This window comes from Protopterus annectens, chromosome 1.part1, assembly GCF_019279795.1.
Source record: "Protopterus annectens isolate FY-2018-M chromosome 1.part1, PAN1.0, whole genome shotgun sequence".
NCBI lineage: Eukaryota > Metazoa > Chordata > Ceratodontiformes > Protopteridae > Protopterus > Protopterus annectens.
In genome coordinates, this window is record NC_056726.1 from 1,624,192,488 (window position 1) to 1,624,219,389 (window position 26,902).

The window sequence follows — 26,902 nt, forward strand, 5'->3', positions numbered from 1 at the left end:
GCCACTACTTATCACCTCCCCACTCTTCTTTATGGCAGTTCCATCCTTACTAATTTCCAGGTGTTACACAAATTAAAACTTGAACACTACTATAACAAGGTTGCTACATTTGCAGCACATACCCCTTTCAGAACCCACCACTGTATGGGACTGAAAAGCCTAAATTAGTTAGAACTGCCTTATCAGCTAACATATACACATCTTCTTATTACCTATAAAGTCATCCAGCATCTAGCCTGCCCAGCACTAAAAAACATTCTACACAACTATGTTCCCAGTTGGTCATTGCGATTCAGTGACCAAAAACTCCTACAAACCTGCTGGGCATTGTCTGTACTCATACCAGGTTGCTAAGGTCTGGAACTCCTTACCTGTACCCATCAGGTCAATATCCTCCCTCCCATCTTTCAAAACCACTCTGAAAGACTTCCCAGCTAAAATCTGGCTCTGTTCTTGATCAAATCAAGGATAAACTTTATCCCTAAATGTGCCAAGTATCTTTTCATTCCTTATACTTCCTTACTCTCCCTTCGTCACTTACTTCCTTATAGGTTCATAAGTTCATAGAAGCTAACTAGGATAATGGCCCTAGAGGCCTTACAGGCATAGCTGCATTTATTCTGAGTTGCCCTAGTTGTCGGTGGTTAGATGAGTGACGTTCACAAAGGGAAGAGTCTATGGTAGTTAATACCAACTTCTTCTGTCCAAGAGGGACATGGGCGCCACCCCAGAAGTGAATTTGAGGTTACCCATCCAACGATCTAGACTGCATTTGAAGAGTGCCAGGGAAAGGCTCTTTTTCACATGAATTGGAAGCTTGTTCCAGAGGTGTGGCAATCTCAGGGAGATGTATCTATCTCTCCAATGTGACCAGTTCATGTCAGAGGCTAGGTTAAGATTTCTGGAGTGAATAACCCTCATGTCGTTTGATAGATAAATGTGTAGCATTTCCATCAGGGCTGGGTCAGAAACTGCCCTGTAAGCCATGCACAGGTTACCCCTTAGCAAGCTGTAGGAAATGGAATACAATGACAGGGCTTTCAGTCTTTTTAAGACTATTTTTGTGTACCCTGTCATTTCTTGGTGAGAAACCTCTGTGGTCTCTCCAGTTGTTGCAGGTGTGTGGTGAGGTACATGCAAAAGTGAGCATTGTACTCAATTATTGGTCTAATGAAGGCTAAATATAATGTTATTATAACATCTTTAGATGTAGATGCGATGCACTTATAAGATGTGCCACATAGATGGATTTCCTTACTATTGCGGATAAGTGATCATCAAAGTTCAGATTGCTACCAAACTGAGCACCCAGATCATGTACCACTGGATCTTCATTTAGGGGGTACTAACTATAATGTAATTAGCAGGAATATCAACTTTCCCAAAGGGAATAATAATGCAATTTTTGCATTTAGCTTTAATCTGTGGCTTTGGCACCAGTCATTTGTGTGTGTTAACCCTGCTTGTAGTGTGTTAACACCATTAGGGGACAAAATGATTGCTCCCAATTTGCAATTGTCAGTGAACTTGGCCAGCCACAGGTGGCACAAGTTTGCCTGGACTTTTGAGAAATAAATTTCAAACAGTAAGGTGTCCAGCACAGAACTCTGTGGTATGCCACTTGTTACTGGTCTTTTCCTAGAGGTGAATTCACCCACTTTGACAGTATGTGTTCTGTCAGTGAGCCAGTTGGCTACCTATCTGGTAATGTAGGGATTAGTTCCCAAATAGGAAAGTTTCTCTATAACACACAAGTGGGGGACTGTGTCAAATGCTTTAGCTAGGTCAAGATAGGTGGTTCTTCGTGCAAGGCCTTGGTGACTTTCTTTAAGAAGTCAACCATGTTTAACAGGCACACTCTACCTTTAAAGAATGCAACCTGGATTAGGTCCAGAGATTAGAGATTACCTCTGTCCTTATTATTAAGTTCCATAGAGATTCTTTCCACAGCATTGCAGATGAGCCTAATCAGGTTTTAATTCCCAGCTTCGGTTGATGGTCCCCCTTTGTGCAGAAGGATCACTATTGCTGTCCTCCATTCCGCTGAAACATAGCCAGTTCTCAGGCTGTAGTTAAAAAGGATTCAAGTGGGTCTGCTAGGTCATGTTTTAAGCTGTATAAAAGACAACTTGGGATGTTGTCTGGTCCTATTGATACTGTGTTTTTGGTCTTGGAGACCACCGAGATGACCGGTTCTATTGACATAATAGGCTGTTGAATGGTGGTAGGTGTACTTGGGGGATGACTGGAAGGGATAGGGGGGATGAAGTTTTTTCTAAATTTGTCATCTGGCTGGTTGGCTCTTACATCTGGTTGAGTATGGGTGGTGCCATCCACAACTAGTTCAGCACATATCTGGGTATTCCCAGTTAGATTTTGGACAAAGTTAAAGAAGGCCTTGTAATTAACCTTAGCTAGGGAGGTTAGTTTTACTTAGCAATTCGCTTTGGAGGACTTGACAAGCTCTCTAAATTGTTTGTTTAAGCTAGAGAAGAGGCATTTCTTCCTTTGCTGAGCATTTTCTCTCTTGTTTTCTGGATGTTAGTTTTCTCCCCTTGTTATATGACATATAGACAACAGAGCCAGTGTGCCACTCAACCACAGCCAATAAGGCAAAAAAACGTACCCAACACACTAGTCATAGGTGGCTCTATAGTCAGGCACACTGATGTCCCACTCAGCAGGCTAGACAAGGAGAATTTTACTGTCAGCTGCCTGTCGGGTGCCAGGATCCGCCACATAACCCAGCACTCAGGTCACTCCACACCAAGTACAAATATGACTCGGTCATTGTCCATGTTGGTGTGAATGACATGAGATGTACCTCCCTGGACTACATGAAAAGAGACATGGAAGAGCTCTCCAATCTTGTAGCCCAGGCAGGTATGACCCTAGCCCTGAGTAGCATTCTGCCATTGCCCAGAATGATACCGCAGTACAAGGACAAAATGAATGACTTCAACAATTGGTTAAGCTTCTGGCATCATTCTAAGGGGATCCAGTATCTGTCAGCTTGGGATGACATGGTTGACAGACCACGATGCTTTGTCACAAATGGCCTGCACCTGTCACCCCTGGGATTCCAGATACTGGCTGAGGCTCTTGCTGCCCCTATAGTGCCTTTTTTTGGCAGGGTTCAAATAACAAATTCACCACCATAACAGGAACATGCAAACAAAAACTGAAGTTAATGCTACTCAATGCTAGAAGTCTAAATCTCAAAATGCACTCCTTAAAATGGAGAACATCGATATCTTTGCAGTGACTGAGACCTGGTTCAAGGCTCCAGAGAGCACCTCTGTACTACCAGGCAAAGAAGAGAGTAATAACTTTGTTCAAGATATTCAAAATAATAGATTTAATATAAAATTTGATGGGATTCAATGTGGTAACACTGTTTCATTTTTGGATGTCAATTTAAAAGGAATAGTGGGTGAATGTATAGTGACAGGTATACATAGAAAGTTTGATAGTATTAATCAATTATTGATGGGTAATAGTTGTCATCCAAAACATGTTATAAAAGCAATACCATATGGTGAATTACTGAGAATTTCTCGAATATGCAATAATGAGGAAGAATTTATTGATGAGATAAATAAGACATGTGACGTTTAAAAATAGAAACTATGATAGTCAGTTGATTAATATGAGTAGAAATAAGGTATTTAATAACAGATATCATAGATGCCTTAGGGGCTATAATAGGAATGAGTTTGAGCAAGATAGGAATGGTGATAAGAGAATCTATATGGTATCTGTATATAATATGTTTAGTGAAGATATGAGAAAATGTATTTCTCATTTTTGGGAATATCTACGGAATTTTGAAGAACTAAAAAATATTCATAATAAAATGTTAAAATTTATTTATAGGAGAGGAAGAAATGTAAAAGATATAGTGGTACAAACAAAGTTTGAGTTACCTGTGCAGAAATTGGTTAGATCTGTACAAAATATAGGTACTAGGGCATGTGGAAAATGCAAAATTTGTATGCATATAGAAAATTACTTTCCTGATATTAATGGAATTCATTATGTCCCAAAGAGAAATTTTTGTTGTATTACAGAAAAAGTGATTTATATCATTAAATGTGGATGTGAAAAATATTATGTGGGCCAAACAAAAAGGATGTTAAAAATCAGAATTATGGAGCACTTGAGAGATATAAAAAACAAAAAAAATAGAAAGTCCTTTAGCACAACATTTTATTGAATATCATAACTCTGAATGCAACAGCATCAGAGTATCTGTTTTAGAACAAATTATGTTGCAAGAAGTAAGTGAAGATAGATTGAGATATGAATTATTGAAAAAGGAATTAACTTTTATTTTGAAATATCAGACCTTAATTCCTACAGGTCTGAATACTGAATGCTGCTGGAAGAGTGTGATTTGAATGCATAATTGCTTGTTACATTGTTAGTATGTAATTGTTTTATTTTAATTGTTTAATGAATTTATTAAGGTGTGTATAAAAGTTATCTGTTTTTACTGTGAGATACTCCTTGAAGGCTTTTTGAAGCCGAGGTGCTAGAGAGAGATAGAAGCAAGTGGAATAAACGTTTGGATATACTGGCAGTTGTCTTTTTTCCTGTTGGATTTATATTTTTCTATCTTGGTGCTTGTGTTGTTTTTTATAACTCATACCACACTTTTCTGCCATGTAACCTGGACCGAAACACCAAAAGCGGAGTTGTGTCCATATTCATTAAGGATATCCACTCCTCCAGGCTAGTTGCTCAGCATAATGTATCCGAGGTTATCCAAGTGCAACTAACTCTGGGCAAAACTGCATTCCAAATAGTAGCTTGCTACAGATCCCCCACTATGCCCCAGGATTCCCACTCCTCTTTTCTTGATGTACTGTAAAATATTAGGGTTCAACCAAACACCCTAATAATGGGTGATTTCAACTACCCCACCATTAACTGGGAAAACTACTCATGTACCAACTCCTTAGCTCAATGCTTTCTGGAATTTATAAACTCCAATGCCCTAGATCAACTTATCCACACCCCCACCAGGGGCAACAATATCCTAGACCTAGCCATTACCAACATGAGTGACCGGTGTTCCACACCTGAAGTCAACTCCTCGTGAGTCCGATCCAACCATAAGCTTATCACCCTTGATACCCACATCCCGTCCCCACCCCCCATTAAGGAAATGACAGTAAAAAATTTCTCAAAAGCCTACTTCATGCTTCTTAAGACAGAAGTGGTGAACTTCATGACACCCATGCAGATGGACAATACAGTTACTACCGCTGAATCCTACACAAATGCACTCTATGAGCACTTACATGAGTGCATGGCTCGTGCTATCTCAAACAGAACCAAGATGCTATCCTCCAAAAAAAGAAAGCCAATCTGGTGGTCCCCTGCCATAAACAAACTGTACAACAGAAGGAAGAAACTGTTGCAAAAGAGAATAAAGTCCCATGAGTGGAGGAGCTCCCTGGTCACCCTCAGTAAGAAGCTGAAATCCCTTATAAGATCCTCCAAAGCTAGCTATGAAAACAAAATCACCACTATATCCAAGGACAACCACAAAGCATTCTATAGCTATGTCAAGAATCTAGATGGCAACACCCAAAGCTGCTATGAGTTACAGCACAAAGGCACAAAAATTACAGAACAAACTGTTATTGCCAACATCCTGGCAGATCGGTTCAGTGCTAACTTAACCCCCTCTCACCCCCTAAAGGACCCATATATATACAGGAAGAATGCAGAGTCCCTGTAATCACAACTACTCAGGTAAAAGCTGAACTCTCTAAAGCCAAAAACACAGCATCCATGGGACCAGACAACATCCCAGGCTGCGTTTTACACGAACTTCAGAATTAACTGGCTCCTCACTTAAGCACCATGTACAATAACAGCCTCACATCAGGCTTTGTGCCCACTGAATAGTGCACAGCAACAGTTATCCCACTCCACAAAGGGGGAGCCACCACTGATCTCAGGAACTATTGACCTATTAGCCTGACGAGCCTGGTCTGCAAGGCCATGGAACATATCATCATGGAACTCATAAACAAAGACATTGGTAACCTCCAAACTCTGGATCCCACCCAGTTCGGGTTTGTGGAAGGCAGATCATGCCTCCTGAACCTGATTGACTTCTTTGAGGCATTCACACCAAAGCTGTGGATGAGGGTAAGGTGGTTTACATAGCCTATCTTGACCTTGCCAAGGCTTTTGACACCATTCCCCCATTCTGGAATTATAGCTAAACTCACTAAACTGGGTATAAATCCCTACGTCACAAGATGGGTTGTCAACTGGCTCACTGACAGAACCCACACTGTAAAAGTTGCAGACTCCAAATCTGACCTCAAGGCAGTGACAAGTGGATTGCCACAGGGTTCCATCCTGGGACCTTTCTTGTTTGGTATCTACTTCTCTGAAGTACAGGCTAACACAGAGGGCCTCTGGCTGATGAAGTTTGCAGATGACTGCAAACTAGGAGCCATAGTCAAGTCCCCAAATGATGTAGACATCCTACAGAAGGGCCTCATTGAGACAGATGCCTGGTGTCAGAGCCATGGCCTCAAGCTCAATGCCAAAAAGTGCAGTGTCATCCGCTTTGGTAAAAACTCTGTACCCATGAACTACCACATAGGCAGCAATCTACTTAACACCGAATGCGTGATAAGAAACCTTGGGACCAAGGAGGAGAGTAGTCTCTTCTTTGATAGTCACATCGCCTCAGTAGTCAGGAAGTCCTTCTACGTGGCACGCATCATCATAAAAGGGTTCTCATCCAGGAAAAAAGAGGTCATTCTTCCCCTCTACTCGTCACTTATTAGACCCATTATAGAGTACAACGCCCCTTTTGGAATGCACCTCACAAGACATCTACAGCAGCTGGAAAGGCCACAGAAGTACCTCACAAAGAGGATTATTGGCCTCAAACAAATGCCCTACACTGACCGCCTCAAAAAGCTCCAGCTTTACTCCATAGCATATCGCCTTCAACAAGGTGATCTCTGCCTAACATATAAAGCTATGTCAAACCCAGAGCTGTTGGACATGCTACTTCTAAAGAAATCCCAATCCCTCCAAGCTACACGCTCTAAGGACCTAAACCTTGTCACCACAATAAACAGGACACGCTGGAGGGATAGATTCCTGTCCCAGAGATTTCCTATACTCTGGAACAAGCTACCCATCTATGTCAATCAAAGTTCTTCATTAGCACTCATCAAGATAAATCTTGATGAGTGGATGAGAAATAGGTAATACACCCCGGGGATCGCTTCTGTATCTCTGCTGGACAGTGGCACAGGAAAATAACTTTCTTGGGTGGCGTAAGCTATGGTACCTTGCTGGCTAGGCTTACATAGGCCCTTGGGCTGATAGCTTAGTATCTACCTATGAACCTATGAACCTATATAGCCTGCTTATACTAGGAGTCCACCAGGGTGGCTTGTATTTTGGCAAGATCTGGTTTTAATCCAGTCAAGTACACATAATTCTATACAATTGCTTAAATGGTTGTATAGGGCATTGGTATACACCTCTGCATACAAGTCCATGTTATCTGTGTTTGAGTGGGCTTTGAAACTTCTTATACCATAACTTATTAGGAAGTAATTTGCCTTTAAAATTTTTTTTAAATACTTTTGAGCTTGATAGAGTATCTGGTCTTATAGTTATATATTAAACAGGACTGATTTGTGGTCCATTGTTACCAGGAAGGACATCACACAGGGGAATGCAATGCTCTCCTGGGTCTATATTATATGCTTGACCGCTTAGCTTGTCGAATGCTGAAATGTCGACAGCTAAATGGCAAAAGCTTAAAATTGTGAAAGGCCAGTTACTCAAAAATTTTCCAAGGAAAAGAATTCACTTGGCCGTTATCGGGAATTTGCCCTTTCCCCAATCTAAAGTGATCTCAGAGTTGGTATATTTAGATGGGGGGTGGGGGGGCACATCTCCCCCACATCGGGGGGTGTGGGGTGAAGCCCCCCACTTTGTTAGGATTTGGAAGTTTATTTTAATTTGCGACAGCCAATCAATTTTTTTCCTGAGGAAAATGGCCATTCACGATTTTAAGCTTTCGCCATTTAGCTGTCAACATTTCAGCACTCAACAAGCTAAGCGGTCGAGATTCTAATATAGACCCTGCTCTCCCGTGTTAGTGAGTACTATGTCCAGGATGTTTGAGCTTCTTTTGGATGCACTACCTAGCTGTTGCAGAGGACTTGCATTGACAAAGTCCAAGAACCTCTGAGCCAGAGGTATGCTTTTCCTGTTTCATGGTGGGAGACCTACAGCTAGCTATGAAGTGGTAGAGGCTTTGCCTATAGCCAAATGGACATGGAGTAGTTCAAGAGAATCATACTGTTTAACCACTCTAGTAGTGTAATTATTCTTAATAAAGATGGATACACGTCCTCCTTTGCTCCTTTCATGCTCAGTTTGTGGTCTGAACATATGGAAGGCATTGTAGCACTGCACAGCCGGGTTGCTTTCCACTCCTTTGAAACATGTCTCTTTGACTGCACATATGTCAGCATCTTCCAAAGTAAGGAGTGCTTTCAGGGAGTTGCAGATTCTTGCTTCGACTCCTAGCATTAAGGATATGTACCTTGAGTTTATCGAGGGAGGATTTTTGTTATGTTGGGAGATTGTTTCTTTTTTTGACAATGCCTAAAAATAGGCACAAGAGGGGTGGTTAATGCCTTTGTCAATATCTGAAAGCCTAGAGGAAACAGGTACATATAATCTCTGACAAAACAGTGTGAACTGTTGACAATGTCTTCTCAGGCTGATAGATAGTGGAACACCTTGGAATGACACCAGAAGCTAAGCCAGTTGTTAAACTCAATAATATTTTTGTTTGCATTGTGGCATCATCCATGGAGAAGGTAGAATACTGCTTAAGGCTAGGTTTATACCTGCCTGTGACACATAATCGGAGAGATCAGTCATGTCTCTCTTCATATATTCCATTGAGGTACATCTCAAGTCATTCATATCCACATGGACTGTGGAGGAGTCATACTGGTACTTGTGGCTGAGTGACTTGAGTGCTTGAGTGACTTGACAGATCTTGACACGTGACAAGCAGCTAACTGTAATCTGCTCCTTACTGCTATCAACTTCTCTTCCCTGACTTTCTCTCCAAATATACCATGACTCTGTTTTCCCTCACTTAATATTGCAACTCCTATTTGTATTACACTAACTTACCTTTAATTTTTCCACAAACTGTCTAAAATTTATTTAAATATTAAATGATTATCAATTTTTAACCAATGTTTTTATATAATGTCTAATTTGTTATAATTATTTAAACTGTGGATGTCTTTTTTTTTTGAAGATTGCAAAATTATTGTTCTTAAAGTGCTTTGTAATAATTTGGAGCATTTCTCCCCAGGCCTCCACTGAAAATGGGTTTCTACCCAGTCAGACTTCTCCAGTAAGCAGATGTCAATAAATAAATAACACTACCACTGCACAACACAGCCTGGGCACTCATCACGCACACAAACAAACACACACACACACACACACACACACACACACACACACACACACACACACACACACACACACACACATACACACACACACGCACACATACCTACCATACATCCCCCTTACCTGCTTCAATGAAACACGTAATCTGACAAAATGTGTGTTTGATAAACCAAAAAATGTTTGACACCTGTCAACCAAAGAGATCATTGATCAAACAAATAGAACTCATACACACACACATGCACACCAGTATATATATGTATATATATATATATATATATATATATATATATATATATGTATGTATATATATATATATATATATATATATATATATATATATATATATATATATATATATATATATATATATATATATATATATATATATATATATATATATTTGTGTGTGTGTGTGTGTGTGTGTGTGTGTGTGGTTAAAGGTATTTTTCTGAACTCAGATTTATCAGTCCTATTTCAGAAAGTCTGGAGGTATTGACAATAACAGAAGGACTTGGCTCTCCTATTCTCACAAGACACAGGCTGTGCCTGCAAATGGTCTGCTGGGATGGGTGTACTATCCCAGTAAACAAACTAAATGAAAAAAATAAATAAATGTTAGTGCACATTTCTGAGTTTCCTGATATGTCTGAATTTCTTTTTTCTGTGCTGGGTTTGATGAATTGCTGAGTGATCAGGAGAAATATATTCATATATATATCTATCTATATGTACATGCATTCATATACACATATTTATATATACATATAGAGCTACTCCACCAGATCAACACACCACAATGTCGAGAGCAAGAAAGTCAGATGTGCTCCCACCACATCTGTATCAGCACCTCCTCCATTTGTCCTTTTCTAAATATTGTGTTTGATTTACTGCCCTGCTGATATTCTTTGACCCTCTTACCTACCCACACCTTACCCTTGCTCACTTTTCCCTCTACCCTTCCTGGAAAAAAGGGGAAAAAAAATGGGCATTTGTTGCCAAAAAGAAAAATACCATTGCTTCTCCACCCTATACTGTTTTTCTTTCATCTTACCATCCTATGTCCCCTTCTGCTTGCTGTTACCCCTTTCTGGCTATGCTAAATACTCATTTCCTTCTGTTTTTTTATATAAAACCAGTATGGTGTTTATTGTATAACCATTATCTGAGCAACTAACTATGCTCAGTATGGTACTGTGTGCACGCAACTGGAACTTGAGGCCACATGACTGTTGTGCTATCCCATTCATGTGACCTGTTGAGTTTTTGACAGTGAATTTTCTACTTAATCTGAGCTCGGCATGTGGTGTCACCCCTAATGCATAGTTGACCAGCTTCGGGCTGCACGTTGCTACGTTGTATGCACTACTTAGTCCCTGATCGACTGTGTAAGCACTATGTTTTATAGGCGTACACGTAATTGTTTGACTGTGATAGCATGAAAAATAAATCAACACAACAACATGCAAGACAGCTCACTAATCATTTACCAGTAATAATTTAACAATGGTAAAGTAATAGTAAGAGAGCTTTTAATACATGCAGACTGGGCCCCAACACAAACATGACATGTAACACATCTGGAGTAGTTACTTTCCAACTTTGTGTACTTTTGACATCGAACTGCAATCAAGTGAAACACATTCAATCATATTTTATTCAGATTATTTCGCACATACTTCTCTAAGTAGTATCATTTAACTTTAATCAAATGACAACATAGCAGTTGCTTTCATTTGAAAAATACCTTCACTCTTTCAAATTGCCACCTTTAAATAAGTGAATTAAGTTCTACAACAGGTACTGTATTTGTCTCTTCCCAAACATATTACCCAATCCCTACCATTCATATCTACTAAAATGTTGATTACATGAGTCATCTTGAGAATGCATGCAAAATATTCACCAACCTGCAAACCATAAGATCATTTTAAAACACAGATACTTACTTTTACAGGATCTGCACCCTCTGTCCTTAGATCATCGTCCCTGATATCTTGATAACTGTCTCTTCGGGTAACTTGTAAGACGTTATGATCTTAATGCACATAGCTTGTTAATGTTAATATGTATCAGATCTGTATGAAGGACTTTAATTCTGATTGTTTGTATTACAGTTCTGCTTCTGGGTGGATTGTTAGCTTTTTACATTTGCAACTTTAGAGAATTAGGCTCAACTTGTAATTAAAGACCATCAACCAGAGCCGGTACTGGTAATTAAAAAAATCACTAGTAAGTGGGAGACAGGTGAAAAAAAAGCTAGTCTGATGCCCATTGAAGAGTCAGTACTAATCACTGGAGAGGTAGGCCAGCATTGTTAAGTAAAAAGATTAATAATCTTCATCCATAGTTAAAAATGTAAATTACATATTGACACAAATCCATTGTAGGATTCTGTCATGACCAAGCTCCATAAGCATACATTCCTGTGTAACTAACACCTGCCCATTGGTTATTGTTAGTTAAACTGGCATGGTGATTTAAACAGTTTAAAGTAGGAATGAATGACAATATATTCCAAGTAGTATGTAGTACAGCAGAACACACACACACACACACACACACACACACACACACACACACACACACACACACACACACACACACACAAAACACAAACACATATGCTTGTGGTTATGCACTTACACACAGAAACACACACTAATTTCCACATAAATACATATTCTCTTTGCATAGGTCTAACATGCAGCCACATTAAATCAGACCTATATCTACTTTTCTTATTTCACATTTTACATGCACATTCAGTAAGACCAGTTTCAGCAGAAGGAAATGTTTTTGTAAAAGATACAAATGAGATCAGTAAAATAGCCTTCAGGCCAAAGTACTGGTAAGAATGAGAAATGCTAACAAAATGTGCAGTACATTTTCTAATAAAAGCAGACATAGTATTAAGAAAGATACTTTTAAGACAGAAGTCAGTTCAGAGGTTTTGTGAAATTCAGTTCAGAAGTTCAGAGAAAGGATAATTTCTGAGCTCAGAGTTACCAAAGTGCAGTCTAATTCAGTCTTCAGAGCTACAGAAGTCTGAATATTCAATTTTCAATCTTCAGCTGCAAAGCTTCTGTTTGTTTCATTTTATTAGCACTGTCATTTGAGACAGTTTCAGGAATAACAGACTTGTTTGGATCTTGTTGGATTACTTAACAGTTCCAGTTATTTAACATTTATCTGTGTTGCTATATGATATTTATTTATGCTGATAATCATCATTTCTAATGGCACAGAATCTGAATTTATTAGATTTTCAGTGACTTTACTTTTATTCTCAAAGATCCAAGAAGATTTGGTTCTTGTTTAGTGCAGCTCCAGGCATTACTGCTACAGACATCTGGGCCATTTCTAAAAGTCAGTATGTTCATAGGCTAATGGCTGTAGAGCCCTTACAAGCCTCATCATACTTATCCTGAGTTGCCCCAATTGTTGGTGGTTAGGTGAGTGAACTTCACAGAGGTAAGTGTGTGAGTGAACTTCACAGAGGTAAGTGCCTATGGTAGTTAATAATGACTTTCTCTGAGACCAGGAAGGACTTGGGCACCACCTAAGGAGTGAATTTGCAGTCTCCCTTCCATTGATCTAGGCTGTGCTTGAAGAAGGTCAGGGAGGGGCCCTGTTTCACGTGATTGCTTGTTCCAGAGAAGTGGCAGTCTCTGTGAGATGTATCTATCTCACTAGCATGACCTGCTCATGTCAGAGGTTAGGGTAAGATCTCTGGAGCAAGTGACCCTTATGCAGTTTGATTTATGAATGTGTAACATTTCCATCAGGCTGGGTCAGAGACTGCCCTGTAACCCAGGCACAGGTCACCCCATAGCAACCTGTAGGAGACAGAATGCAGTGGCAGAACGTTCAGTCTTTCTGAGTAAGACTTGTTTTGTGTACCCTGTAATTTCTTGGTGAGAAACCTTTGTCGTCTCTGCAATTGTTGCAGGTGTCTGGTGAGGTACATGCAAAAGGGAGCATTGTAGTCAGTTATTGGTCTGATGAGGGCTGAGTATAATGGAATTATAGCATGCCAAGATCTAGATGTGATGCCTTTCTTTATAAGATATGCCACATATTAGGATTTTCTTACTACTGTGTATACGTGGTGGTCAAATTTCATATTGCTATCAACTTGAGTACCTAGGTCACGTACCACTGAGTCTACACTTAGGGGGGTGCTATCTATAATGGAATTAGCAGGGATGTCAGCTTTCCCATAGGGAATAATAATGCTTTTTTTTTGCATTTAGCTTTAATCTGTGGCTTTGGCATTTGTCTGCATTAACCTTGTCGGCAGTATATTAACGTTGTTGAGGGACTCAGTGATTACTCCCAATTTGCAGTTGTCAGTGAACTCGGTCAGCCATAGGCCATCCACGTTTGATTGGACTTTTGAGAAACAAATTCTAAACAGTAACGGGCCTAGCACAGAACTCTGTGGTATGCCACTGGTGACTTGTCTTTTGCTAGAGGTGGAGTCACCCACTTTAACAGTATGTGAATCTTGTTGGTGAAACAGGTGGCTACCCATCTGGTAATGTAGGGGTTAATTCCCAATTGGGACAGTTTCTGTATAATACCTGATTAAGTTCACCTTACGGCAGTCTAATAGAAGTTCCAAGTGTCATCACATGATAGCCAGCCACTGATAAGTGTGCAAAACTACGGTCCCCGTGAAATATTTAGATGCACGGTCTTTGTCATCTATATATCTAATTAATACTTACTAAATTGATGGGCCAATGGATTTTATTTATGCAAGAATTTTCAGTCTAGATGATAAATATTAAATATATATATATATATATATATATATATATATATATATATATATATATACATGGGTCCCCATACTATATACATGGGTCCCCATACGAAATCCTGAACGCACATAATCCTGACGCCCAAAATACTGAGATGAAAAGCCCAAAACCCCACATTTCCGAAAGACCAGAAGCGCGAAATTCAAAATCCCGATGTTAAGGGACTTTGAGTTAGCGCTTCTGGTGTTGCGATTCAGGTAAGTATGTGTGTGCAAGTGTGTTAGTGAGGGGCTTCAGTGTTTGTAAGTGTGTGTTGTGACTGTGGTGTGTGTGTGTGTGTGTGTGTGTGTGTGTGTGTGTGTGTGTGTGTGTGAGGGACTGTAATGTGTGGTTGTGAGTTTGCCTTGTGTATATGCTTGTGCGATCTCGGAGTTAGAATAATAAAGTAGGGGGGTGTGGGGGGCACAGCCCCCCACTTGGGGGGGTGCAGGGGGAAAAGCCCCCCTGGTTATCTTTAGTGTAGGGTGTCTTGTTTGGTTATGGGGGGAGGGTGTGTGTATGTTTGTGTGTGTGCTGTATGTATCATTTTCGTGATTTTGAATTTCGCGCTTTCAGTGTTTCAGTAATGTGGGGTTTCGGGCTTTTCGTCTTGGTATTTTGGGCATCGGGATTCTGTGCATTCGGGATTTCTTAGGGGACCAATATATACGCCTCTCAACAGACATTGTAAATAGGAACAAAGGCCTTTAAACAGTAGGAACACCAGACAAAAAATCTGGACATCTAATTAGCATAAATGTTGAATACCAAATAACATACAAGTCTTCCTGCTCTCAGTAGAAATGTGTGATACTGCTCAGAAACATGTTTAAACACAGAGACTGACAAAAATGATGCAACAATATAAACACATTATTAAACAGACAGTGTAGAATCTATAGACTTTAATGAACTATATTGCAAAATTGTACTGCACAACATCATTTATGTTTGTTTTAGAAAAAAGGAGATGTATGATGTCTGTAGTTTTTCTTTAATTTATTATTGCCACTAGTATGTTGGTCATGTGGTGTGTTTTTCTATGCTCTAGACAGCATCAAAAATCACATGTGAAAATAGTGTGAATGGGTAAAGCAAGCCTGAAAATAAGGACATCCCTCCAAAAATAGGGACATCCTGTGCAGGGGTAAATCAGGCCAGAAAACATTAATATTCCTCCAAAGTAAGGACAGCTGAAAGGTTTAAATGTATGTCAGATGTGACTGTGATTGCAGAGGTAATGTTGGGCTAAAGGAAACAGTTAAAATGTAATGTATTTTCTTTCCTTTCCTTCTGTCTTGCTCATTTGCAATTAGTGTATTGGTAACATGGCTTAGAAATGTGTGACTTTTAGCTTTTTGAGTATAAAGAGCAGTAAATGTATTTTGAAGCTGGTTGGGCCTCTGTCCTTGCTATCTTAACTAGCAAATGCAACAGAAAAAAGATAAAAGACTAGAAACTACCTTTAATTGGAGATGTAATGGTAACACTCTCTTTCTGTTACTGCTATGACAAGTAAAACTTAGTTTAGCAAGATATTATTCTCCAGGAAAGTGATATCACATGATGAACACTGTTGGATGGGGACAAACAATGCATATATCAAGCTACACTATGCTGAGATGATGTTGCTGTCTTGTCAGTCTGTGAGTACTAGTTATTTAACTTATGACAGTTAGGGTCAGTATTCCGATAGTAAAATACAGCATTGAACTTATGTATCTGGCATTTAGGTTTCACTGTATGCATCCTGTGTATTTTTATTTTGTCTGTGTATGCAACCTACATATATTTTAATCAGTATATACACTGTCTTTTTTATTAAGAAAAGTTAATTTATTCACATTTAAGATGTCCAGTGCTTGTGTTGTATACATTTATGCACTGTTGGTTATCTGTTGGTTAATAAGCTATGTTGAACACAACTCCCATAAGGCTACTTATCTTAGTCCTAGTGAAGAGATATTGACATTTGGTCTGAATATGAGCAAGCTGGTGATTGGGTGTCTGTGGTTCTAACCCGCAACAGAAAGCAGTAGGAAAACTGAAGAATCGTGTGTGTGTGTGTGTGTGTGTGTGTGTGTGTGTGTGTGTGTGTGTGTGTGTGTGTGTGTGTGTGTGTGTGTGTGTGTGTGTGTGTTGGGAGGGTGGCCTAATGGTTAAGGTGTTTGCCTTACAGGTACAGGGTTTGAATCTCACAGGGGATAATTGGCTAAGCTTAAAGTGTCTCGCAAGGGTAGTTAGCCTCATACTAATCTATGAACACGTGTATGTTTATGAAAATATTACTTTATGTGAATGACAATTACTGTGGTTAAAGATAATGGAACTCTGGAAGACATTGGTTCACAGAGAGAACAGTGAGACGGAGGCCTGGGTGTGCTTGATCAAAGACTCATGTCTGTAAGCTGCCTGTGTTCAGTCTATTCTGGGTATAGATGTTGAAAGCCCATGTCCAGGACACCAGTGCCTATTCCCATTACAGTTTTGGAGCCAGTTGCAATTTATGGGAATTATTTACTGAAACAGACCTGTGTGCACTTTCTTGCTATTGCTTCAACAGGCGGTCCTTTAATGCCACATGCATGTGATGCATACCTCCAAGTATTTCAGGATGACTGGTAGCATGACGCAGCAAGGAGGAAACGGATACGCCTATCTACGTAAGAAAGGAGGATCTCAACAAAACATACTGAGCATTCTGAAGTTTGGTGTCTGTGATATCCTCAGTGTGTCCGGTAGTTGTGTTTGGAAAGTCTTTATAGTTAACACTGCATGTTCAGTAGTAATGCATGTCAGCCAACATATAATATCTTTGGCTATTACAAAATGGTCAGGCAGCTACTGGTCAGTTAGCTGGTAGTAGCTGATGTGTTGCTAGAACTGTTTTCATTTGGCCATAATCCTGGGTGAAAGATAGTGGCATGTTTGGACAATGAGGGATGCTGCATCTATGCTGCTGTGGTTAGCAACTTTTCTTGTTGTTGCTGAAAATTCTTATATGCTTATTTCTCTTAAAAGCGACACACAGCATGATGTACACCTACTGGCCCTGATGTCTATGAACTGTGACTTACTTTCAGTGATACTCATGTGCATCTCATTATGCACTCATTATATTTCTTGCCTTCATTTACATGTCATGATATGGTCAGATGCATACATCTAGTCTCATACTGTTTTACCCCAGCTCCATAGTGGGTACTGCGAAGCAACAAGTCTGGGCACGGTCACATTCCGCACAATAGTATGTTGCTTACTATGAAAGATGACTATAGATACTGGCTAATACATCTTAAAAGAACAGAAAAGAGTATTGCATGCTATAAAAATTTTAAACATAGAACATGATGTCTGGTTTACCCACATAAAGGACTATAGGAGCAGCCACTGATCTGTGTTTAAATAATAGAACATTAGTAAACTGAAAACTAATTGTGAATCTAAAACCTCTCAGCTGAAAGACCATGGGTTTGAATTCTGGTTTGTGAGAAGGAGCTAAAATTGATTTGCAATGAAAAGAAGACAACAGATGTTTCAGTTTTATGCTTTGGGGCTGTTACGATTTACTATGATTAATTTGAGTAATTTGTAACTGAATGGGGTTTAAAGTGATTAACTGCAAGTCATTTAGATGAGAAACAAGTGTGTCAGAATGCAAGATTGCCCCCCTGCTTGTATGTAGTGCAGGTTTGTGTGTTTGTGTTTTGAGCAAAGGTGTGTGCATGTGTATGTGTGTGGTGTATGTTTAGTGTACTGCTTGGGATTTTGAAATTCGTGCTTCTGGTCTTTCGGACTTCTCATCTTTCGTATATTTGGTCTCGGGATTATGGGCATCGGTATTATGGGTTTCCGGTCTTATGTAGTGAACCTGTATATGTGTGTGTGTGTGTGTGTGTGTGTGTGTGTGTGTGTGTGTGTGTGTGTGTGTGTGCGTGTGTTTTGTGTGTGTAGATAGATAAATATAGGACTACTTAGCTTAATGTAAATGAACAGATGTTAATGTCAATAATTTTCACAAGAAAAGTTTGACAACTCACACATCAACATGTCAATATGCATGTGCGAGGTATACCTTCACAGCATGCAAACCAGACAACAATAAAAAATGTAAAAATGACATTTATGAAGGGAGTCAAGCCCTGTATACCTCAATCTCAGTTAGCAAAGTTTGTGACAGAAGAATGCCAAATACACTGTAACAGTTGTGTGACCTGTAATACGTTGTGGTACAGAAACCGTGGCAGTGAAGACAGAGCCACTGGAAAAGCTTGAGGTGATATAGATGACGTGCCTGAGATGGGTGGTAGGATGCACACTGTGGGACAGCAGGACATCAGAGCAGAAGCCAAAGTACCTCTAATTACAGAGAAGGTGAAAGAGAACAGATTATTGTGGTTCAGGCACATGTGCAGGAAAGTAAAAGATAATCTACTGAAGAAGACTTAGGACAGACAGAAAGAAAGTAAGAGGTAATAAGAAGCCCTTAAGCCATTAGCCTAGTAATCTCCAATGAACCTATGAACCTATGAAAAAGAGAAGACCTGCGACAGTGAGGCATGACTTGTTGAATGTAGGAGAGCAGCATTGAGTCAAGAAAGATTACTGTCAGTTGAATCAACACCCAAACCCCATGTAGAAAAATGGGAAAAGGGGGAAGGAGATGATTATGATGATGATTATATACATTTATTTTTCACGATGATTCCACAGTGATCAGAAATGCTAGACACACCATTAAACAGTTACTGCATTTATACTTCAGGCTGCTTTGCAATCAGCAAACATTTTTAAGTCAAAAACAGCCAAAAGGGAAAATTTATGCTTAACTTGCTGAGTAGAAGAAAATTAAAATGATAATTTTCTAGTCTTTCTGTTCCAGGTGTCTTAGCATAAAGGGATACAATCCTTGCTATAACACAGACATTTAGATTTTGATTAGTGACCCAGTTGCTCGGAGGAGCTGGTGAAGGCTAAGAGTTTAATGACAAAGACAATGATTTCCTCATCTTACTCTGGAGTTGAGGGTGTAAGGTTACATGTCAAGGTTGCAAGTTCCCATGGCAGAATCCCCACATGAAGAATACTGAGGCCACAGAAACATTAGCTTCATGGAGAACTGTAGAAAGATAATTTTACAAGCCAGGCAGTAGTTGGTGTTACCCAATCAATAAGAGATCTCAGTTACAATTGCTTAATGATATCTTATAAATTAACACACATTTTAAGAACAGTTTGATGGTTAATAAGCTGTGATTAAATTATTGCATTTCTTTTTTTTTTAAAAAACAAGTTTATTATTTTTAACATACAAAATAAATATCATAACAATCTTATACAAGCAGTTAAAATATAAATGGTTATAACATTTGATAAAACAACCAAAGTATTTACAAAGACATTCACTACAAATCAAATCAATTAATTAAATTATAACATCTTACTAATGAAACTAAGACTTTTTTAACAGATTTTGTAAAGTATCCCATATATTATAGTAAGACGTTTTTCTAGTGGTTCTTGACTTTATTGTCATTAGTTCCATATGACACACTTCAGTCATAACATTTTTAAATTCATTAAATGAAGGAGGAGTATCTGAAATCCAATTTCTGGTTATTATTTTTCTAGCCACTGCTAGAATAGACCATAATAAGGGAAGTTTAACTTTTTTAACACTTTTAGGAACAGGGTTGTTAAATAATATAAGTGATTTAGAGACTATGAAATTATCTGTGAAAAGAGCCTGCAAAAAATCATTGATTAACATCCAATATTCCTTCAATTTTATACAGTCATAAAACATATGTGCCCAATCAGCATTTATTTCTACATTACATCTTTTACATATGTTGTCTTTATTGTTTATTTTATTCATCATTAAGGGTGTATATAAAGATCTATGTAAACATTTCCAGGTAAAAAGTCTTCAATTAATGGAATAAGTAGTTTTATAAGCAGATTCCAATATATATTGTTTATCTTGTTGTTTTGGTGATTCACCATTAATGGAAATGAAATAATTCCAGTAAGTATCTGAACTGTAATGAGTTTCATCTCTAATAATTGTATGTATGTGTGAGAGCTTACCTTTATCAGAAACCCTATGTTATAAATTTAATATCAAGTAGTCAATCAAAAAAGGGACAGATTCTTTAACTGTTAAAGACATTAAATCAAGTTTATTAATAAGATGTTGTCTAAAAGTCTGAATCTCTAACCAACATGTTTCTCTCAAATCAAATTCTTGCTTTAAGAAGTCTAAATTTTTTGCTTTATTGTGAGACAGCAACTGATACCAATACTTTAAATCATTCTCTGTGACTAGAAGAATTCTTTCAGAGGTGGATGATAAAAGAATACCTTGTGTATACATTATAGGGAATAAAATAAAATTCCATTCCTTATACTTAGGATGCATAAATATAAAATTACGATATCTAATAATAATATTTAATGGGTAACTAGCTATATATTTTGGTGTAATAGATGAGGTACAAAATTCTTTTAGTAACCATAACATGGGATTATTTACAATGGTATTTTTGTGTATTAATGATATTTTTGTGAAGTGAATGCTAATTAGTTCCCAATATTCCTTCCATTTTGCAACATATGACTGATCTATTAGCAAAGTAATAACTTTTATAATAGAAGAGATAGCATATAAATTAAAGTCTGGAAATGAAATGCCCCCTTGAGACCAACTATTAGTATGTTTCTTTAATGCAATCCTAGGTCTATTAGGTGCCCATAAGAAATTTAACATTTGTGAATTCAATTTCTTAATAACTATTTTTGTAGGTGGGAGTATTATTGATTGCATTATGTATAATATCTTTGGGAATATTAGCATTTTAATAATTGTGAGTCTCTCTTCCATGGTAAAAAACAATTTTGTTCCAGCTATTGAAAAGATTTTGTATATTATAAAGACAGTTGCTATAATTATTATGTATAGTGGATTTAATATCTTTAGTTAATATTATGCCTAAATAAGTTATCTGACCTGAATTAGGTATATATTTGTGAAAATCATTAGTGAGGACATTTTTCTGTGCGTATATTGGTAATATTTTAGTTTTTTCTTCATTAAATATCAAACCAGAAATATTCTTGAAATCTGTCATCTTATCAAATAATGACCGCATAGAATAATTTGTTCTTGCTGACGTAATTAGAACATCATCTGCAAAAAGTTGGATTTTGGATATTGTATTTTCATCTATATCAAATCCTTCTATATCAGTGCTGTTTCTAATCAAATTAGCCCAAGGCTCCATTATTAAAGTAAATAATAATGGTGAAAGTGGACACCCTTGTTTTGTACCTTTTAATATGGGTATTTTTTGTGAGACATATGTTTCTATCTTAATGTAAGCCAATGCTCCTTTATATAGATGTTCAATTAAATTCACAAATGCATCAGAGAAATTTGTACACTTCAACAAGATAAACAAGTAGTCCCAACTTACTGAGTCAAATGCTGAACTTATATCAAGACTAATAAGTGTTAAGTCTTTCTTTTTTCTGTTTGCATAATCGATTAGCGTTAAGGTTCTCCTTATATTATCAAAAGTATTTCTATTTATAATAAAGCCTGTCTGATCTATATCTATTATACCTGGAATGATTGTCTTTAATCTGTCAGCAAAAATATTCATGAACATTTTATAGTCAACATTAAGTAATGAAATAGGTCTATATGATGTGCATCTGGTTGGGTCTTTATTGGGTTTTAAAATTGGTGAAATAAATGTGTATTGCCAGGATGGAGGAATTGATAACTCATTTTGAGCTGAAATGAAAACCTTATATATTAATGAGTAAGTACTCTTAGGAAGAAGTTTATAAATCTCTGGAATAATACCATCATTACCTGGTGCTTTGTTTGATTTAAGTTTATTTATTTGTGTGATAACCTCTGTATATGAAATATTTTTATCTATTAATTTAGTCTGATGTTTATTAAGTTTTTTGTTCATGTTTGTAGTTATAAAGTTCTTTATTTTATCTTTAGAATCCATATTAATGTTATTGTGGTTAATTTTATGAAAGTGATTTCTAAATTCATCTAATATTTCTGGTAAACTAGAGACATTCTTCTTTTTCCCTGGACAGAAAATTTCTTTGATGTGATTTTGTTTATTCAGCCTTTTTGTTTTATTTTTAAGTCTATGTAAGTATTTAGGACTTATTGAGTAAGACAAAAATGTATATTTCTCTAATGTTATTTTGACTTTATGACTTAAAATTTCTTTGTATTTCTCATTTAATTTATTTATTTCCTCGATGACTTTTTTGTCCATAATATTTTCTTTATTGTTATGTTTGTATAAGTCTAATTTGTTTTGAATGTCTATTAATTCCTTGTCCCAAGATTTCCTTTTATTATTATACCATCTGATGCTTTGTCCATATAAATATGATTTTAGAGCATCCCAAATGTGAATAATGGAGACATCAGGTGTAGTGTTTAAGTCTAAGAAATGTTGCACCTCAGTAAGTATATAATCTTTATAGTCCTTTAGTTGAGTTAAGTATGCTGGTATTCTTTTGATCTGAACATTATAAGTACTATTTATCATAAATTCAAAGACAATTGAATTATGATCTGATATAATAAATGAAATGATCTTGGAATTAATTAAGTCTGTTACCAGTTGGTTAGAAATAAAGACTCTATCTATTCTTGAATAAGTTTTATATCTATTAGAAAAAAAGTGTATGGTAATGATTTAGAATCTATCTGATTATTAATATCATTCAAATGATATAAATGAATGAAATCCTTTAAATGTTTTGCATTAGATGTGATTTTCCTTTTTCCTATAGTAGTAGTATCTTTTTCATGCAGGATACAATTAAAATCACCTGCTAAAATAATATCTCCTATAGAAAATGATATAATCTTATTGAGATGGTGTTTCACTGTATTAGTGCCAATTCCTGGTATCCAATATACATTAATTAATGTATATATTTTCCCATTAATCTGTATTGTAACCATACAAAACATTCCTTTATCATCTTTATATGACTTAATAGTTTAAGGTATGGGCATATTTTTGTTCCACAAGATAGCCACTCCTCTTTTTTTCTGTGTGTGTTCTGAGCTAACCAAGACTGTATATTTATTAGTGACTAATTTATCTATTTCCTTTTCCAGTAGATGTGTTTCTTGAAGGAATATTAAATTGGCTCTATGCAGATTAATATATCTCATTAAACTTGCCCTTTTACATAGGTTATTCAATCCATTAATGTTTAAAGAAATTCCTTTTAGAGTTACCATTTAACTTTTATAAATATATAAAACATATAATCAGAATAACATTTACTAAAGTAAGTATTATTATGTCTCCTCCTTTAGGTGTTCTATTAATTATAGCTGTATTTAATGAAAATCTTATGGAATTTTGTGTAATTTTAACTTTTATTTGTAGTGACAATGAGTTTATAAAATGTGATGTGGATGTCAAAACTATATACACACAGCAATAATCAGGTGAAAATATTGTTTGGATTAAACAATGCACCCAGCCTGGAGTTAAGAACTCCAACTTCAAGTAGCAAATACCACTCAAGTTATCCCCCTATCTTAAGCAGCAGTACTCCAGCTGCCACCAAATGAATTCAATACTATCTATTATTAACTAAAGTTAACCTCATTTAATTTGATTATCTATTATAACAAGGCTAAACAATTTATATAACAGCTTCATATAAACATATAAAACATTTAAAAACAACTAATATTGCTATGTACATCTATTCTATATAATAAACTCATAATCATAATAGCATTCTAACAATCTTAGTAGTGGGAGCAGAGAAGAGAGAGAGAGAAAAAAAAAAAAAAAGAATACCCATATGGTAGTTTAATAAAAGTTTGTAAGAATAAGTTCTTATATGTTTACGCTCATTTGAATTCAATAACATTTGTTATCTCAGGCTATTATGACTCAGACATTACTTATATTAGGGTATTCCCACTTTCTGCCATAGCAGTACAGTTAGTAGCTTTAAAACTTTAAATTACTTGCACTAGAAGCTTCCTTCTCATATTTATTGTTGCCATTTAAATAAAATGATTATTCTCATGTATAAGTTAAAAGAACATACTACACAGCAATATTGATCCCTAGTTATACATAAATCATTGGGATGAAAGCCATCTGTATCTTATATATCTGAACTGCAGCTTTAAAATGTGTCACATGACATTTTCTTCTGAAATATAATCATAATGATGCACATACTTGTCTGTTAGTCAAGGCAAATGATTTATAACATTACATATCTTTAAATCATAAGCATCTATATGCATTAAAGTGCAGCAGTCATATAAGCTTTCAAAAACATGTGTGCATGAGTTTTACCTTCTATGCCTTCTAAAACATCTCATTTGTTTACTATGGCATATTAAGTCACTTAAAATCATTATAACTTTTATATTTTATGTTACATCTTAAATAAGTAAATTATTATAAAGAAAAACTCACATTTAGATGTCATAAAGTTTGTTTTTCATCACAATATTGCATTGACAGCAGTTCTACTTCCTGAAACAGTTTACTTCTTGAATTTCCGATGAGTCAGTGTGAAATCGGGGGTCAAAGTTCAAAATGGCTGCTTTCAGTTTCTCTGCGTGTTTTCTGGATGTTGAAGCTTTTAAAACGGCTCGAGGACACTATTCATGAGGATACCCACATCCCAGATTGTCTCCCATAACATTCTGGTGGGAATTTTAATAAAGGTAAGTGACCGACATTCATTTTGTAATACAAATGGATCTAAGCAGTGCAAAACCTTCTCGAAGCACTTCACAAGTCTTTGCAGTCTCTGTGACAGTGAAACCAAGCCTTCAATTGTATAACATAAACACAACTTATTTTTATATGCCCCATTTCATTTTCTCATTCAGAGCTTATTACATACCCATATCAGTATTATCAGAAGCATATTACCTTATAAGTAAGAGAGAGAGAGAGAGGAAAAAAAAAAAGTACCTACAAAGAGTACCTACAAAGATATTTTACTTGCTGTTTGTTTTAATAAAGTAGAACCTGAGACATATTACTTTCAACTGCTTTAGTTCTAGTTAACTGCAGTTATATCATGACATATTATTTGATATGTATTTAAGCAATTTAGTCATGGTATAATATATAGCAGCAGTATTTAAACAGCATAAATAATTTTAAAGATATAATAGATTATTTTTCCCCTTATTTCCTTATTTTCATCCTACTCCTCTCCCTGCCCTCCCCCACCCTTCTTTAAATGTTTAGTTTAAAGAGAATGCCATTATTTAAAACAAGAAAAGAAAGGAAATGTATCAAATTACTAACCTTAGGTCTCTTTATCACAAAAGAGAAACAAGTTGATTCATATCAGGTTATTTGTTTCTCAGGAAGTTTGATTATTTATAAAACAAAATTCAGTTCTTGCACATAAAAATAACTTTGAAGAAATCCTTAAGATATTTGTGGTTTTCTTGTAAATGCAGTAACTGTAATTAAAGAGTTCAAAGAAATATAAAACATGTCATTTGTTTTTTAGTTTTTTTTTGTTTCTCTGATGTCTTCCAAGAAGTTCCTGTTGCCATTCTTTTTAGCGAAGGACTTGCCCATTCCATATCCTCTATTTTATCTAATATTTTATTTTTTTTAATATGCAGCAAAGCAGAGTCCAAGTCTTCAAAATTTCTAGGGCCATCAGGTAAAAAGATTTTTAGTTTAGAAGGAAATAAAAGATGAGTTTTGAACTGTGCTTTCTTAAGCTCTCTTATTAATGGTAAAAAATACCTTTCTTTTTGATATTACCAAGGAAGAATAGTCATTGTCAAAGCGCACAGTTGCTTCATTATTTTTTATAGGTGCTTTAGCCCATGCAGATTTTAATACCATCTCCTTGTCATAAGATGATAAAAATCTTACAATAACTGATCTAGGATATTTTTTATTTATATTAGAATTAGATAAAGGCCTATGGGCTCTTTCAATACCAAAAGAAAATGCTTCTGACAGATCTAAAGTTTTGGGAAGCCAAGTATTTAAAAAAGATGTAATGTTGTTACCTTCTATATTTTCTGGCAGTCCAAAAATCCTTATATTATTGCGTCTGGATCTGTTTTCCAAGTCATCTAGTTTGGATTGTAGGTGTGTGTTCTGTTTCAATAAGAATTCAATGTTTATTTCTTCTTCCTTAATTCTGTTGTCCATATCATTAAGTGTCTTTTCTATACCTGTAATCTGAGCTTTCTGATGTTGTAAATCTTAGTGTAGCAAATCCATTTGTTTTGTGGTTTTCTCTATAAAGTTATCAATTTTAACATCCAGTCTGTCCATTTTAGTTGTTAGTTGCTGAATAGTTGATAGTAAAGACTGAAGCTCTTTCTTAATGCTGGAATCCTGACTGTTAGCCTTGCTGGAACTCATTCTGAACAGAAGTGATGAAAGAGAAATTTCCAAAAAGATTTCTGACAGGAAAATTAGTTAAATTTTCTTTCTTTATTAGATATTATTCAAGATACTGATATTCCAAACGTTTTTAGAAAGAAAATTATTACATTAGTTGAATTTTGAAGT